This window comes from Bison bison, unplaced genomic scaffold (assembly GCF_000754665.1).
Source record: "Bison bison bison isolate TAMUID 2011002044 unplaced genomic scaffold, Bison_UMD1.0 scf7180017864508, whole genome shotgun sequence".
NCBI lineage: Eukaryota > Metazoa > Chordata > Mammalia > Artiodactyla > Bovidae > Bison > Bison bison.
The window spans coordinates 16241458-16260146 of record NW_011495064.1 but is presented as its reverse complement, the minus strand read 5'-3'; positions in this window follow the sequence as shown (position 1 = coordinate 16260146).

Genomic DNA, 18689 nt, shown 5'->3' with positions numbered 1-18689 from the left:
CAGCTAAGGACAGCCCACAGCTTCCTGCCACATGGTCCTCTGCATAGGCAAGCCACAAGCCCAATAGGGCAGCCCACTTTTTCCCAGCCAGCAGGAAGTCTCTCACTCCAGTCCACTAAGACAGAGTCACACATAACATAATCAAGGAAATGACACTCTATCACTTTTGACATACTGTACTGACCTGAAGCAAGTCACAGGTTCCTCCCACACTCAAGAGCAGGGACTTCACCCACAGGGGCTACCTTACGGTGTGCAGCCACGGTCCTGGTGCCGTGGGTGTCTTGGCCTCCTCCACTGGCCGTCAGCTCCGCAGAGCAGGGTCTTAGCCATCTGTACAATGCCTTCTATATAGTACTTTATTAAAAGTTTAGTGAATTAAAATGAAAGGCTAAGCAAGTGTAAGGTATAGGCCTCTAGGGACATTTACAGAGATATAACTCACCTATAAAACTGTTAGCAGTTTTTTGGGGTTTTTTTTGTAAAGTGTTTACCCATACTGAGACCGAAGGAATAAGAACTAATTTTTTTTAATCCATATTTTAAGCCATTCTTCAAATTTGGGTCTTTTCAAAATTTGAGCACCATGTTCCAGTATTGCAGCCTTGTCTACATAACATTTAAATTTCTGGATGCTTTAATCAAAAGTAGCATATGGGTTTTCGGAAATAACTACGTTTGCATTGGGAAGCAAAGACAAAATACTTACTTTAACCAGGTGTAACTATTACCACAGTAACTGATAATTTAAATAAGATCCCCCCGCCCAAAAAAAGTATTTCTACTTGGAGAATAAACAGATATATTTTTTAAAAACCTAATTTTCCTTCCATACACAGATAAAGTATTTTTGCATCCACTATTTTGTAGGAAAAAAAGACACGTGATGGGGAAAACAGTCCCTATTTCACAGGACAAGCAAACCAACTCCGTATTCATTCTTTTTCTACAAGAGCTCCTAGTTTTATGATAGGCAATTCCTTTCCTAAACACACATCTTATAAAAGTGTGTGTCACTGCTGAAATTCTTAACAGGGCTAATTCCAAAGATCTGATGCATTCCTCCAGCAACTTCCAGGAATGAGTCAGCAGGACCCCAAGGAATGGCCGAGCAGCACTGACCTGTCCCTTTTCCATCTGAACTTCCTCATCTCCACACAAGAAGGCTTTGTCCCTGCCAACGCTGAGGGCATGTTCTGGACTAGAGCTTGTTCTTCATTTCACTTTTAAATTATCTTGGACTCGAGAAGCAGTACCTGCCTCCAAAACAAGATGTCACATTCACTTCTGTTCCTTTTATTAATTTTTTAATACCTTTCACATCATTCCTTGCCTGTGACGTCTTTTATTTCAGTAGACCCACTCTAAACCCAGGCTCCTCAAGCTTCCTTGTGGATCAGCTGGCTAGGTACTTGTGAAAACGAGAGTCCTGGGTGATCCCCCTAGGGCTCCACTGTGGTGGGTCCGGGATGGGGCCCTACAACCTGCATTTCTTTTTTTTATCGGAGCATAGTTGATTTACAATGTGGTGTTACTTTCTGGTGTACACCAAAGTGATTCAGGTATATATATCTTATGTATAATATAATATAGAGAACATGTATAGAATATATATATTTTCATATTCTTTTCCACTATGGTTTATTACTAGATATTGACTATAATTCCCTGTGCCATATAGCGGAGCCTTAAAGCTCATCTCTGTTACATACAGTGGTTTGTATCTGCTAATCCCAAACTCTTGCTTTGTCCCCACCCACACCCTTTCCCTCTGGTAATCATAAGTTTGTTTTCTACATCTGTGAGTCTGTTCCTATTTCACCAATAAGTCATTCCCACAACCCACATTTCTTACATATTCCACGGGGGTTGCGAGGCAAAGGGGGGCTGTGTACCCTACAAAGCTGATAAATGTAGCTTTGAAGCGTATCAAGTGTGATTTCAATACCATCCGCAGTGAAGAACAGAACTAGGAAGGCCCACAGATACAAAACTCATATTCACGGAGAGGCAAAAATGCCTTTTCCAAGGCTCCTCGGTGACTGCGCAGAGCAGACTCTGTGGCAGCACGCATGGAGGCGCCTGCTCAGGCCCGAGGTTCCCGTCTGGGATGAAGCAATGGCTCCAGTCCCTTGGGCAGAGGAGAAAACCCAAGCTTCCAGTCCCCAAGGCCTGGAGCCCACAGGAGCCAGTTTCCCCGGACTCCTCGGCGCCATGGGTGATCAAGGAGAGGGTGCATGACAGAGGATCATGGAGGGGTGGGGGAGGGAGGGGACAGGGATGCAGAAAGGGAGGAGGTAGAAGTGGGTTTGGCCAGAGCAGTGGTTCTCAAACCATAGCTATATTGGCACCCCCTGGAGTGCGCATTAAAACAAAGAGTGCTGGGCCCCAACCTCAAAGCTTCTAATTCAGTGAGTCCAGGATGGGGCGTGGGAGTCTGCCTTTCCAACAAGTTCCTGGGTGATGCAGCTGCCCCTGATCCAGGGACCATGCTTTGAGAACCACTAGGTCTGTGATGTGCCATTCAAGCAGACTATTACAGGAAGGTATGGGGCAACTGTACCAGAGAAAGGCTCTCAAACATTCAACAGTGGGCATTAAAAACTCTCATCCAGGAGGTTTGCTGTAATATACATTCTCTCCTAACAAAAGGAATGGCTTCCTAACATAATCTCGATTGCCACTAAGTTAAATGAATTCCAGCTGATCTTTCCCTCAAAACAAATGTGACTTCTAATACTTATTACTCAAGCAATTGAGGGTCTATTGTATATGCAGAAATGCTGAGGAGGCCAACTTCCCAACCGATAAAAAGTAAAACAAAAACAGGGACCCTGCCTGTCTTTTAACTTATCATCTGTATTATTTCACCTCTGATTACTGAGAAACTTTGGACTAAAAACACAACCTTTTCATTATCACAATAAGAAAGAAACAGAGCTTTCTCGAAAGAAAGGTTGTCTTTGCCTGCACTCTATCTCTAGGAGAATAAAGCAAATCAATTGTGCGTTGTTGGTAATGGAAGTAAAGTGGCGATTTAGGTACTTTTGCCTGTTTTCAAGCCAACTGCTAGGAGTTGCCCCCCAGAGACTATAAAACATTGGTAAACAGGATGATCAATGTAAAGACATGATACACAAGATCTGTGATCCCCCAAAACTTAAGAAATACATTAAGCCTTCTTACTTTCAAGACAAGAATTATACCAACACATTACAGGAAACAATTTTCACTAACAACTGAAAAATTTTCACAAAACAGTCGTAAATCATTTTAACATCACCTTATGTTTATAAGGCTCTTTTGTGCAGTATGTTCATGAGCCTCATTTTATTTGATCTTCACTACAGAATGGGAGATGTAGCCAATGGGTGCTATTAACCCCATTTACAGATAGGAACAAAATCATCTAGGTTGCCTTTGTACCTACTTCAGTTTCACCCCAAAATCTGCATGTTAGATTGGGGGGAGAAGGGGCACTGAAGAACAGAATTCAAATGCAATGCTAAAATTTTACACTCTTACTTTAATACATCCTAACTGCTCTCTGTGAATTTCCTACAATCACAGGATTGGGATTTTTATCTTTAAACTTTTTTGAAGGATTTAACATTTTATTTTTTATTTAGTATCACGTGAAGATCCCCCTAATTGTTAACATAGCAGTAACCAGAGACTTTTTTTTTTTTTGATACTCAAACTTTCATCCTAAGTCTCAGCCTCACAGCTCTGGTGAGCGTGTTATCTTCTGGCAGAGCTTGGCTGAGGCATGGAAATTCAGTTGGCATGGGGCCGGTCTGGAGATCTGGGTACAATGCAGGCAGTTGGACTGTGACCATAATTTGGGTGTGATCTTGGGTACTTCACTCTTCTATACACCGCTTTTCGCATCAATACAAATTAGCAATAAAGGGGATTAAAATTTCTATTTAAAACACTATTTTTCAATTAACAATTGAATCTGCTGTACTTCTTTACACTAACAATAAAATATCAGAAAGGGAAATTAAAAAAATAATCTCTTTTAAAAGCACATAAAAAAAAAAATGATCAAGAAGGTAAAAGACTTGTATGTTGAGAACTATGAAACACTGATAAAGGAAACTGAAAATCATTTAAAGAAATGGAAACATATCCCATACTCTTGGATTGGAAGATTTAACATAATCAAAATGGCCATACTGTCCAAAGCAATCTACACATTTAATTGCATTAATTTAATTGCATTAATTCCTATAAAATACCCATGACATTTTTCACAGAACTAGAACAAATAATCCCACAGCTTATATGAAACCATAAAAGACCCCGAATTGCCAAAGTAATCCTGAGGAAAGAGAACAAAGCTGGAGGCACAACCCTCCCAGACTTCAGACAATGCTACAAAACTATAGAAATCAAAACTGTGTGATATTGGCCCAAAACTGACATATCAGTCAATGGAACTGAAGACAGCCCAGAAATAAACCCACACACCCGGTCACCCCATCAATTAATCTTCAACAAAGGAGGCAAAAATATACAATGGAGAAAAGACAGTCTCTTCAGCAAGTGGTGGTGGGAAAGCTGGACACCCACATGTTAATCAATGAAGTTAGAACACTCCCTCACACCATAAACAAAAATAATTCAAAATGGCTTAAATATGACACAACACGAAAACCCCTAGAAGACAACGCAAGTAAAACACTGTCTGACCTAGCAATGTTTTCTTAGGTCAGTCTCCCAAGGCAACAGAAATAAAAGCAAAAGGAAAGAAACGGGACCTAATTAAACCGACAAGCTTTTGCACGGCATAAACAAAATGAAAAGACAATCACAGAATGGGGAAAAACAGTTGCAAACAATGTGACCAACCAGGGCTTAATTTCCAAAATACACAAACGGTTCACACAAACTCAGTAACAAAACAACAGGAACCACCCAATCAAAAAAGAGGCAGAAGACCTAAATAGACATTTCTCCAAAGAAGACATACAGATAGTCAATAGGCACATGAAAAGATACTCAACATCAATAATTATTAGAGACATGCAAATCAAAACTACAGTGAAGTACCACCTCACACTGGTCAGAATGTCCATCATTAAAAAGTATATAATTAGCAAATGCTGCAGAGGGTGAAGAGAAAAGGACCCATCCTCCACTGTTGGTTGTCGGAATGTAAATCGGTGCAGCCATGGAAAACAGTATGGAGGTTTCTTTAAAAACTAAAACTAGAGTGGCCATATGATCTAGCAACCCCACTCCTGGGCATATATCTAGAGAAAACTATAATTCAAAAAGATACACAAACCCCAATGTTCAAAGCAACACAATCTACAATAGCCAAGACACAGAAACAGCCTAAATGTCCATCAATAGATGGCATGGATGGATCTGGAAATCGCACTTCACACTAAACGAAGGAAGTCAGACGAAGACAAGTACCATACGGTATTATTTATATGTGGAAATACATACGTTGATACAAATGAACTTATTTACACAACAGAAACAGACTCACAGACATAGGAAACAAACATGATTAACAAAGGGGAAAGGGGATGGGGAGGGGTCAATCAGGAGTTGGGATTAGCAGATACAAACTACCATATAGAAAATCAACAACAACGTTCTACTGTATAGCACCAGGAATTATATTTGACATCCTGGAATAAACCATTATGGAAATGAATATGAAAAAGAATGGATGTGTGTATCTCTGAATCACTTTGCTGTATGCCAGGAACTGATACAGCATTGTAAATCAACCATACTTCAGTTTTTTAAAAAAAAAGTTCAACAAAACAACAACAACAAAATTCTTTTTCCATGCTTTCAAACTAGTGATGAAAAATACCAAATCCTATACTGTGTTTATTCCTTAGTAATAAAATCCACTTCTATCCGTAACTTCCCTATTTATGGTTTTCCATAAGACCTGACAGAGGCTCCAGCCCCATCTCCCTTACCACCTATTACTCTAGCTCTCACTGACAACCCAGCAAAACTCACATCTGGAGTCCTGTACAGGGTCAGGCCTACTCCCAGCCTGAGGCCTTTGTGTTAGCTGTTCTCTTGGCTGCAAAAGCCCTTCCTCCACACCCCTTCATACCACACAGGTCTCATAAGTCATTTCCTTATATAAGGAATGGTGGACCTTTCCTTACTCCACCCCTCTCTCCCAGCCCCCACCACTCTTGAGCCTATTGCCCTGGTTTTTTTCCTTCTTTGTACTTAATACCTTCTGTGAGGCATTAACTAGCACACAGGGACTGAGTGAAAGTATAACAAATGAATCATTCATTCATTCACTCAATCATTCCATCCCGTCCTTCCTTCCCTGAAAGTCCATGTACTTACTAGGTCCTGAGGATAAAAAGACAGTTATGGTATGATCCCTCCCCTCACAGATGGAGCTCACATTCCAGCTGGGAAGCACACAGCCACACGTGGACACGTGCAGCCGTGATACAATGTGGAAACGGGTAAGACAGAAGAGGATTTGTATGCCTGATATTCACAAGAATGACCTGAATTGGGTTGGGTGATGACTGACCCTCTGCCCATTCATTTCATTCATCCAGGTTGAAAAAAATCTCAGAAGAGTTAGGTAACTGATCTACTTTAAACTACACAGTCAATAGCAGAGTCAAAAGTGCCCCCACTCTTGAACCAATGTAGCAAATGATTCATCAAGGTGAGGTGGTACCTCTGAGCCGATTTAAATAGCTTTTATAATGAAATATTTTGAAGATGCTAATTGTTAACTGTCCACGTGAGATGGTGTTAAGATAAAACACATATCAGTGACAGGATGGCAATTCTACTTTTAATTTATAATAGTAACAATAATAAACTGAAGTTCCTGCAAGACTGAAAGGGAGATTGGAATTGTTTGGTAATCTTATAAGAAATACAAACATTTTAAAGTCTACAAAGACAAAGGGTCCTTATTATTATATTTTCCTTATTTTATTATCCTCTTTTCCTCCTGTGGTTTTTTGCTGGTTACATCTTCTATCCTCTGTAAAGATGCTTCCTTAATTCATTACCAAAATACCTCTGAAGGTTCCTCTTCAACCATTTAGTTCTCACCTTTAAATAATTGATGAGTAAATCAACCACATCAACTTCAGTTAAAAACACCTCCCTCCAATTTGTCTTCCCATCCATTAACCAAACTCATCTTCCTCTGGTTGAGCAGAACCAAGAGCATGTATTAAAAAACCAGCCCATCCATCTCCTAATTTACAAAACACAACATTTCACAAACTGTTTACTTAGGTCCGTGCCAACAATATTACTCAAATGTGGTGGAGTGAAAAAACCACAGGGACTAGTGTAGTTGGCCAAGAGCAGTATTTGGGGATCTAAAATTACAGGGAAAATCATACAACATTCATTATACTTAGTCCCAAATCTCTATCAGATGATGTTGAGCAGAAAGATTCTAAAATTGGCAGTGAGAAAGGAAAAGCTGTCTTACGGTTTGGGCCATGCCAGGGTAGCCTTCAGAGAAGCAGGAGGAAATGGAATAAGGTGGTGTGCCCTTGAAAAGCTGTCATAATAAGCAGTGTCTGTCGGGCAAGGGATAAACACACAGAAATATATAGTGGAAAGAAAACCAAAAGGGAATTTCCACCCAAAGGTGAGAGGAAACAGAAAAGGAAGTGGAATTCTTTATGTAGTATTTAGAGGAAAGTATTTACAACACAGCAAAATCAGAGATACTTGTTCAATTCAATTCTACTCAATTCAGTTAGCATATGTCCTACGGCAAGGAAGGGAGCCTGGGTACTTAAAATGATACAGAAAATCCTGCTTCCCAGGAGGTCCACGCTGATGGTGGGGGCAGATGCCTCTCCTACCTGGTCCAGTCATACCCAGAGCCAAGTGAGAGTGCAATCAGAGTGCTCCAGAAGAGGGGAAGAGAGAAGAACAGAAGAACAGGGCATCTGCGAAACACCAAGAGGGGTGTGTAAAACGCTGGGGTGCCCACAAGGGGGAACCCCCCTAAACAGACCAACAGGAGCCCTTGAGAGCTCACATCTGTCAAATACTATTGTGTGGGGGGCAGCTGCTCTCTAAGCGCTCTTTGTGTATTAATTCATCCGGTCCCCTAGCAGCCTCTAAATGATGGCAAAAACCATCATCACACCTACAATGTGAATGGGGTAACTTAGCCTTGCCCCAAGGTCAAGTCCAAGATCAAAGAGTGAGGATGTGTTGGCAAAGTGTTAACATCAAGTTAGGTGCCTTGTATTCTAGCTCCAAAGACTGAACTTGTAACCAAGGAACTCCACCACCTCTAGTTCAGGGCAAGTAAAACTCTGGCCTAATAAGGAGAGAAAGAGGAGGAAGGCAGAAAGGTGGGTATGATGGGGGAGTAACAGACGGCATTTTCTTCACGTTGTCTTGGGTCTAAATGACAGTGTGCACACAAATGCTCACTGGCCACTGGACTGTGCCTACATGAGATGTTCAACCTGAATAATAAGCTGAGCAAACAGGTGCACGAAAGCATATACAAATACAGCTCTGTATTTTTCCATAAGTACCAAAACAACCAATTTGTGTCACATCAACAAATTATGTACTGTTTTCTTTCCACTAGGAAGACAGGAAACATCATTAGTAAAACATGCAGTTAAAGCAAGATAAGACCTTCGTCTCTCCCTTATCCATAAATCATTGTGCTTAATTACCACGTCAGGGAGGTTTTAAAAACATGAGCCCAATGAGCAGCTGCTGGATGTATTATTGTCTGCATTTCTGTGTATTTAAAATATTTTATAATTAAAACAGTAGAAAAAAAAGCACCCAACATGTTCCAAAGTGTTTAAACCTTTTTTAAAACCACTTTATTTAACCACCATTAACAATTTTTTATCATTAACAATTTTTGCAAATTTCTAACGCTTATAAAAATACACGTATGGGGACTTCCCTGGTGGTCCAGTGGTTAAGAACCTGCCTGCCATGGCTTCCATTCCTGGTCCGGGAAGATCCCACACGGCTCGTGGCAACTATGCCCTTGTGCCACAACTAGTGAGCCTGAGCTCTAGAGCCTGCCCATGAGCCAAAACTGCTGAGCCCGTGCACCACAACTATTGAAGCCCTTGAACCTAGAGCCTGGGCTCTGCCAAAGAGAAACCACCGAGATGAGAGGCCAGCACACTGCAACTAGAGTAGCCTCCACTCATTGCAATAGAGAAACCTCGCATGCAGCAATGCAGACCTAGCACAGCTAAAAATAAATGTCATTTTTAATGTATTTATCATTCAACTAACTAAAGAAAAACTGGGTGTAATAACCCTATATGCAGAATCTCTTTAAAGCAGACCAAGTGGAAAAGGCCAGAGGTATAACCAAAATCACCAGTGGCCAATTCCTTACATTTCCTGCTCCTTGGAGCAGCCCAAGCTTCTGCACTAGGGAAGAAGCCACATTCCATCCACAGTCACAGACTGAGGGGGACGGTCCCAACTGAGCCTCTACCCACCCACCCTCGGGTCACTGCAAGGGAACCCCCAAGTGCCTAGGGATGGCCCAGGGCTCTGAGTAGCCCACTTCTCAAGCCTAGGTGCAGAGCATCTATGGATGCTACTGTGAGTTGAATGATTCCCCCGACAAAGAACTAGAGTCCTGATCCCTAGTACCTGAGTATATGACCTTATCTAGTGATGCTCAGTCACTCGGTAGTGTCCAACTCCTTGTGACCTTATCTAGAGCTAGGATCTTTACAGAGGTGATCACATCCAAACAAGGTCATTGTTCAGTTCAGTCACTCAGTCGTGTCCGACTCTTCTCGACCCCATGAATTGCAGCACGCCAGGCCTCCCTGTCCATCACCAACTCCCAGAGTTCACCCAGACTCACGTCCATCGAGTCAATGATGCCATCCAGCCATCTCATCCTCTGTCGTCTCCTCCTCCTGCCCCCAATCCCTCCCAGCATCAGAGTCTTTTCCAATGAGTCAACTCTTTACATGAGGTGGCCAAAGTACTGGAGTTTCAGCTTTAGCATCAGTCCTTCCAAAGAAATCCCAGGGCTGATCTCCTTCAGAATGGACTGGTTGGATCTCCTTGCAGTCCAAGGGCCTCTCAAGAGTCTTCTCCAACACCACAGTTCAAAAGCATCAATTCTTCGGCACTCAGCCTTCTTCACAGTCCAACTCTCACATCCATACATGACCACTGGAAAAACCATAGCCTTGACTAGACGAACCTTTGTTGGCAAAGTAATGTCTCTGCTTTTGAATATGCTATCTAGGTTGGTCATAACTTTCCTTCAAGGAGTAAGCGTCTTTTAATTTCATGGCTGCAGTCACCATCTGCAGTGATTTTGGAGCCCCCCAAAGTAAAGTCTGACACTGTTTCCCCATCTATTTCCCATGAAGTGATGGGACCAGATGCCATGATCTTCATTTTCTGAATGTTGAGCTTTAAGCCAACTTTTTCACTCTCTACTTTCACTTTCATCAGGAGGCTTTTTAATTCCTCTTCACTTTCTGCCATAAGGGTGGTGTCATCTGCATATCTGAGGTTATTGATATTTCTCCCAGCAATCTTGATTTCAGCTTGTGTTTCTTCCAGTCCAGCGTTTCTCATGATGTACTCTGCATAGAAGTTAAATAAGCAGGGTGACAATATACAGCCTTGACGTGTTCCTTTTCCTGTTTGGAACCAGTCTGTTGTTCCATGTCCAGTTCTAACTGTTGCTTCCTAACCTGCATACACATTTCTCAAGAGGCAGGTCAGGTGGTCTGGTATTCCCATCTCTTTCAGAATTTTCCACAGTTTATTGTGATCCACACAGTCATAGGCTTTGGCATAGTCAATAAAGCAGAAATAGATGCTTTTCTGGAAACAAGGTCATTGGGGTGAGCTCTAATCTGATATGATTGGTGTCCTTATAAAAAGGGGCAACTTGGACCTCAAGATAGACATGCATAGACGAAAGGAAAATGAGGTGAAGAAACACAACGAGAAGACAGCCTTCTGCTAGCCAGGGAGAAAGGCCTGGAACAGATCTTCCCTCACACCTTCACAAGCAATCAGCCCTTCTGACATCTTGATTTTGGACCTCCAACCTCCAGAGCTCTCATTTCTGTTGGTCTAAGCCACCCTTTTGGAGAAGGTGACGGCACCCCACTCCAGTACTCTTGCCTGGAAAATCCCATGGTCGGAGGAGCCCATTGGGCTGCAGTCCATGGGGTCTCGAAGAGTCGGACAGGACTGAGCGACTTCACTTTCACTTTTCACTTTCATGCATTGGAAAAGGAAATGGCAACCCACTTCAGTGTTCTTGCCTGGAGAATCCCAGGGACAGGGGAGCCTGGTGGGTTGCCATCTCTGGGGTCGCACAGACTCGGACACGACTGAAGTGACTTAGTAGCAGCAGCAGCAGGGAATTCACACAGTGAACTCTGGAGGGGAAAGTCGATCCAAGGCAGGGAGGGCTGTCGGGGGAGCTGAAGACCAAGACCTCAAGAGAGAGATTTCAGCATCGGGCTGTCCAGGAAGCAGCAGAAAGAACAACAAACTAAGAGCCATAGAGCTGGGTGGGGTCTGGGCCCTGCCCCCCACTTAAACAGGGGTAATAAATCATGCCTGCCTGGCCTACACCCCCAGGGATGTGGAGGTCAAGGAATGCTCTCCAGTGCCGGCTTGGCAGCACATATACCAACACTAGAAAGACACAAAGATAAGGATGGTCCCTGAACAAGGATAAAATGCAAATTCATGAAGCATTTTGCATGAAGCAAAATGCAAACTTCATGAAGAAGTTTCTTTTTTTTTAAGTAAAAGAAATAGAATGCCCTCTGCAGGCTCCGAAGAACTGCACAAACGTGCACAAATCACCCTCCCTCCTCAGCAGATCTTCAGCTTCTGCTGTGATTTTGCTCTCTGTTGCCAGAGTGGTAACGCCACCCTTGTAACGCCACCCTGCTCATCACTCGGAAGGACTTGGAAGCAAAATGTGCATTTTAGGAAAACTGAATTCGAGCTCCCAAACATGTTTGAGTCTGTTTGGAATATCCAAGACAACAAATAATAGGGTCAGAAACAGCAAACTCCTGCGGTGGCCAAAGGTCCTTTCACCAAGTCAGGCTTCCGAAGGTCCCAGGGTTCACTGGACAGAGAAACAGTTCCCTGACGCCTGCCAGGCAGCGACGGGGTGCACAGGCTGGCCCAGGGGGCTTCAGGGCTTCGCCACAAAGGTTTAAGTATGATCACAGCCCAGAATTTATGGTTCCTAAATGTTTGTTTTAACCAGCGCTGAGAACACATATTTGACCCAGTGTGAACTTGACCTCTGGGTCCTTCTCCCTTCTCTGGGCTGTCTGTGCCGCACGACAAGATTTTTCCAGCCAACCCTTGGGCCCCTGCTCCTTGCACTGGGGCCGGGGCCGCCCTCCCAGCAGCTGCCACAGTAAACCTCACGGCAGATCTACCGGCAAGGCAGCTGTCAATGGCCATAGCAGGCTGACGAAAAATGTGTGATCACTCCAGGCCCACTCCCACACTTAGGCAGCACAACGCTGAGCCAAGAGGCATAGGAGCCTCTCCATCACCTGGAACTCTAGCCACACTGCACATTCATGGATGGTGCTGCACACTCATGGATGATGCCCTCGATGCCCACAGCTCCAAGAATCAGGTCATGCAAGACTCTGTCTCTTCTGTATATAATTAAGGAAAATGTCTAGAGTTGGCTTTTTTTTTCCCTCCAAAGCACTGTGGGCTGAATGCCAGTGGAAAAGCAATGGAATATCGATTTTCTGTTTCTTGCTAAGCAGAGAACAAGTCATTTGATGTGCCATGAGTTAAGTGAGTAAAAACAGACTCTGCGCGCCCTACAGCTGGCTGCATTTCTCCTCTATTCATAGACCCTGGCACATGGTAAAAGCTCAACAGATACCCATTAAATAAATGAAAGAACCATCCATGCATTTAGGCAGGGCCTGCCCTGTGCCAGGCACCAGCTTTGGATTCAGATCTGCTGTCTTTCCTGTTCCGTCCACCTCACTCTGCCAACCCGGCCTCAGTCTCATCTCGCCTTTCTTCTTTTGTGTTGTCTGTTAAAGAGGAGTCCGGTCTCCTCTTTAAAGCTGAGCCCACTGGCAGTGTTTCTCTCTGGCCTGCACTTACACTGAGAGGGGGGACAAAAAGATTGGAACAACCAATCTGGTGGGTTCAGTTTAGGCAGAGGGGAAAAAAATGCAAAAATGGGGAAAGAAAAAAAAAACCTGTTAAAACCCTCGCAATAAATGTGAAGCCCTTAGAAAGAAAAGAGGTGCAGTACCATCTTCTTTGCCCAAAATGGACATCACTCTCAGCAGCCACTCCATGCATGTGTGCAGCTCAGTCACTTCAGTCGTGTCTGACTCTTTTGTGACCCCAGGGACTGTAGCCCACCAGGCTTCTCTCTTCATGGGGATTCTCCAGGCAAGAATCCTGGAGTGGGTTGCCATGTTCTCCTCCAGGGGATCTTCCCAACCCAAGGCTCAGACCCCCATGTCTTATGTCTCCTGCATTGGCAGGCGGGTTCTTTACCTCTAGCACCACCTGGAAAGCCCTAGTCACTCCACGTTAATAACTAAAATGCCATGTCTCGCGCTGGGATTTCAACTCCTAGAGACCCATACACAAAGAGTGTTTGCAAGAGCAGCATTAATATGCAATGGGGCATCTCTACATGGAGGCTGGGTGGCGAAGCCCTCAGGGCTGCCCTTGTGGACACCCACAACCAGTCTCTGCCCGTGTGGGTCTGCGGCTGCTCGTTTCACATCTCTCTGATTGGCAATTTCAGATTCGCTAAATCTTCAGTGTGCAGAAGCATTTGTCCGTGGCCCATTTAAATTAAGTCTCAATCAGCTAAAATCAATCCAGTCTGCCTCTAAGGGACACCTCGTTTTCTCACAAGATTAAGCAAACTGAACAACAGAAACATATCCCATCTCCTACGCAGAAACATTTTTTTGCATCAACTGGAAAACAGCCTCTACAAATTTAAATTCTTCAATTAAATCCTTTCAATTATCCTGAAAATAGAATTGACAATTAGCATCCTCGGCGTTAATGTGCACATTCAAATTGCATACACACGGTATGAGGACTCCTACCTTTTTATTTGAAGTATAGTTATTTTACAGCAGTGTGTTAATTATATGATGACTACTATCTTAACAGGAAAATTGATGTTGATGTGCCATTGCCTTTGGTATTTGTAAGTGTAACAAACCATACCCAAGTGTAACTGTTCAGTCTCAGCATAATAAGGAAGTGAGAGGGGAAAGAGACCACAGACCGATTTCTTTTGCAGCCTAAATTTCACTAGTATTTACCAAAGTAGTTGTAGTCACAAAAACCGGTATCAGAATTTTTTCCATTCAAATGATGAATACCTTAGGGAGTATTTTCCATCTGAACAGCAAGCTTTACAGCAAGAGAACTAGAGATACACAAATAATCAAATATTTAGTTCCTTTTAAAGTTCTTTTTAAAATAAATCATTCTGCGCTACAGAACAATCCAATTTACTTTATTTCTTTTTTCTCAGTAATCAAAGCCAGGCAGTATGGAAGTGACTGGCTTTTTCATCTCTTCCTTTTTTTTTAATTCATCTATATTGAAGTATAATTAATAAAAATTGTATATATTTAAGGTGTATGACGATGTTTTGATATATGCACACACTATAAAATAAACATCACAACCAAGCTAATGAACATAACCCTCACCACACAGGTGACATTTTTTGCGTGTGATGGGAACACTGAGGAAATTACAAGTTTATAATACACTATTGTTAACTACAGTCACACTGCTATACATTAGATCTTCAGAATTTATTCATCTTAAGGGACTAAAACTGTGCACTCCTTGACCACAGTATCTCTGTATTTCCCCCTCCCCCAACCCTAAACTACTTTAAAAATGTACTATAAAAAGGGATCCACATGTACATTCTTTGAAAAGAAGTTGACGACAATAGGAAACATACATATGGAAGGGGCTTCCCTGATGGCGCAGTGGGTAAAGAATTCGCTTGCAATCCAGGAGACACAGGAGCCATGGGTCAAGAAGATCCCCTGGAGGAGGGCATGGCAACCCACTCCTATATTCTTGCCTGGAGAATCCCGTGGACCGAGAAGCCTGGTAGGCTACTGTCCAAAGAGTCACAAAGAGTCAGATACGACTGAAGCAACTTGGCACACACGCACACACATTCATATGGAAAAAAAGAAAACTGAATAATGGATAAATGAGACAAGGTTTACTTGGCTTGATTCAATAATAAACTCTAACAATCCTTCTGGTTTCATCGAGGCTTTCAAACCTATAATTCTCTTTCACCTTCATACGAGCAACAATCCTGCAAAATATTCAACTTTTTTTTTCCTTTGGCCTCACTGCCTGTGAGATTTTAGTTTCCTGACCAGGGATCAAACCTCAGCCTCTGCAGGGAAAGCATGGCGTCTTAACCACTGGACCACCTGGGAAGTCCCAATAGTCAAGTCTTTAGCAGTCATTTCACAATAGGAAAATATAAGGGTCACAGAGGTCAAATGAATTCCCCAAGGCCACACAGCTAGTGAAGGCTTGAGGATTTAAACTCAAGTTTCCTGAATCCAAGGCCAAGGGTCTTTCCCAGTGTCACACTGTTCAGCCACGGACACAAGTTTCACTGCATCAATGGTAACCCTGGTTTTCCCATGTGAAGGCAAAAGGCTCCCTCGTCTCTGGCTCTGCCAGACAAACACAAGGCCCCCACTGAAACTTACCATTGAGCAGATATAGTACTTTGGAATGAGCACTGACCTAACACAGCATCATTTTTAAAAACACAATTATTCTTGAAAGGAGTTGTGATTTAAGCTTCCAGCCTTGGGGCCTGAATTAATTTGTCAGATTGGGCAGTACTGGAAGGCTAATGTTGCACTGATTACTTAAATCCTGGTGCTGTCCAAGCGCTACCTTCTAGCAGCTGGAAGGATAACTTGAACCAAAAGTCACAAGCATTGTAATAGGTATTATGAGACCAAACCATGGTGTAACATCCTCTGGAATGCTGCGGATGGTAACTATTCAACCCTAACTCTTCTGACTGGTCGGAGAAGGCAATGGCAACTCACTCCAGTACTCTTGCCTAGAAAATTCCATGGACGGAGGGGCCTTGTAGGCTGCAGTCCATGGGGTCACTAAGAGTCAGACACGACTGAGCGACTTCACTTTCACTTTTCACTTTCATGCATTGGAGAAGAAAATGGCAACCCACTCCAGTATTCTTGCCTGGAGAATCCCAGGGACGGGGGAGCCTGGTGGGCTGCCGTCTATGGGGTTGCACAGAGTCCGACACGACTGAAGTGGCTTAGCAGCAGCAGCAGCTACTGACTGGTAGCCTTTTGCAGCCTTATCTTTTTCTGGGTCATCAGAGGGCAACTCTGGCTAAACCTAGGCACAACTCATGCCCTTGCCCCGTCACCTGGAGAAGCAGGAAGCATAAAGTGATTCCTCAATACAAGGATACTCTCCTTCCAGAGCATCTTTGGATCACCAAATCCCCAGACAACCTAAGAATGGGGTATTACTATTATCTTTTCAGAGAGGGCCCTCAGTTAAATAGCTTACCAAGGAAACTTCTTTGACAGTCTTAACATATTCTAACAGGCATCAAGGAGCACTCACCCATGACCTATAAAAGAATGCTCTCTATTTTCACTCCTTACCAGCAGTACCCCACTTTACACAGCAGCAGTGCTGTCATGGATGGGCTGTCTCCATGTAACAGGCAAACCATATCGTATCAGGTTTTGAGCCGGAGTTACTGAAGGGAGGAGAGGATGTGTAATTTGACCCAAGCAATTGTAAACTCAGGAAAATACTGGTGCACTATTGTCAAGTGTAATCTAAGAAGAAGTGAAGGGTTATGAGTTAATCTAAAATGCCTACAACCCTATTTCTGATCTAGCCGTTTGAGTTCCATAATGAGGAGGCTGATTAGTGAGTTCATGTCTGCCACTACTCCTTGATCACAGCCAAACCATAACCCGTCTGGACATCGCTCTTTCCAAAACTAAAGTCACTATGCCAGAATCCTATTTCTTTCAGGGACTGAAGGCACCTTTCAACAAGCAAGTTCACCAGAATAACTGTAATAGAAAAAAAATTTTTAATTTATTCACCAGTATTTTGAAATCCAAACCATATACAAGACAAATTGCTTAATTTGATTTATGACACTGAATACTAGTAAGCAACTAAAATTTTGGACGATTCTAATCCACATGTTTATGGTTCAAGCTCTGTGCAGAGAACACCTAAGAATGCTTAACTTTTTCTGAATGGAAATAAGATTTCTTTATTTCCAATTAGCACCAAGACAGAATCAACTTGTCAAGAGGATTCTCGAACTATATTGAAACTTCCACAATGCAGAGGGGAAATAGTTTCTGATGTTCTCAAATCTATATGCATCATTAATACATTTCAAAACACTGCTAAGCATGTGTATTAGTTTGAGAAGCCCTGCAGGAAAACCCACCTGTCAGTTCTGATAAACAGTAGAGTGGTTACCTCCTGGGAACCGACCTCGAGGATGGCAGATTCTGATTGCCATTGTCAGAAAGCTTTAACACTACTGATTCCAGAGCAGGGCCTCCTACTTACCATTCCCTTCCTGCCATCAACGTAAAGAATGTTTTTCATTGGTCGATATCCACGTTTAAGTTAATTGTACCGGTTCTGCCATACTGCACACCTCCAATGAGAATTTTCTTCCTAGCCCCCCATGGGTGTAACAGAGGTTGAATGCAGGGGAATCTTGGATGCAAGGCACAGTTGTATCCAATGAACTGGTATTGATACTGTCATTACTTTGGCCCAGCCCTTCCTAGGTGGTGACGAGGCTGCAGGTAACTGGGTGGACTGCACTGCAGGTATCAACTTCCTCAGGGCAGCATTAGCCTCTTCAGATGCCCTCTATGTGATCCCCACCCCCATGTGGACTGACCCACGTGGCTTACTGTGCAGGGTAGCTAGGAACATGTACACTTACGTTTGGTGCACCTCTGGGAGCCAGGGGCCTTACTCCAGCCATGACAGCACTGCCCACCACAGACATTGACCCTGAAACAAAGCAAGACCCCTGAGTCCAGGAGTAGCAACACTCTTGCAGAGAACCCAAGCCTCCACTGGACTCCTGCAAGCCCAGCCTCCTGCTTCCATCTTCCTCTAGCTTCCAGAGAGTCCTAACAGGTACCCAGGAAGCCCAACCCAAAGCTGCCCAGGTAGAAGGGGAAGGACAGGAGATCAGAGCGGGATGGGAGAATCAAATCCTGCACAGCCTGGAACTAGACGGGAGAACAAGGTCCAAACTAACGGTTTTCTTACAAAAGTAAAGTAAAGCCAATTGTATTTTGTATATTATCTGTGACTACATTTTAAATTGAATCTGAGTTTCAGAGAGAGGCGTCCAAAGAGAGGTGAGATCACAAGGCCTGGAACCACCCTTGAAGGAAAAAAAAAAAGGCAAAACAAGTTTCCCTCCACACCCTCAACCTATGATTAATGGGGAGGGGGGCAGGGAGGATGTTTAGGAAAGCCCAATAACAGAAACCATTGAACTGAAATTCTTGTCAATGCTAAGACATCCCCGTCCCGGGAAAGCAGACCCCACAGGTGCAGGGAAGCCAAGC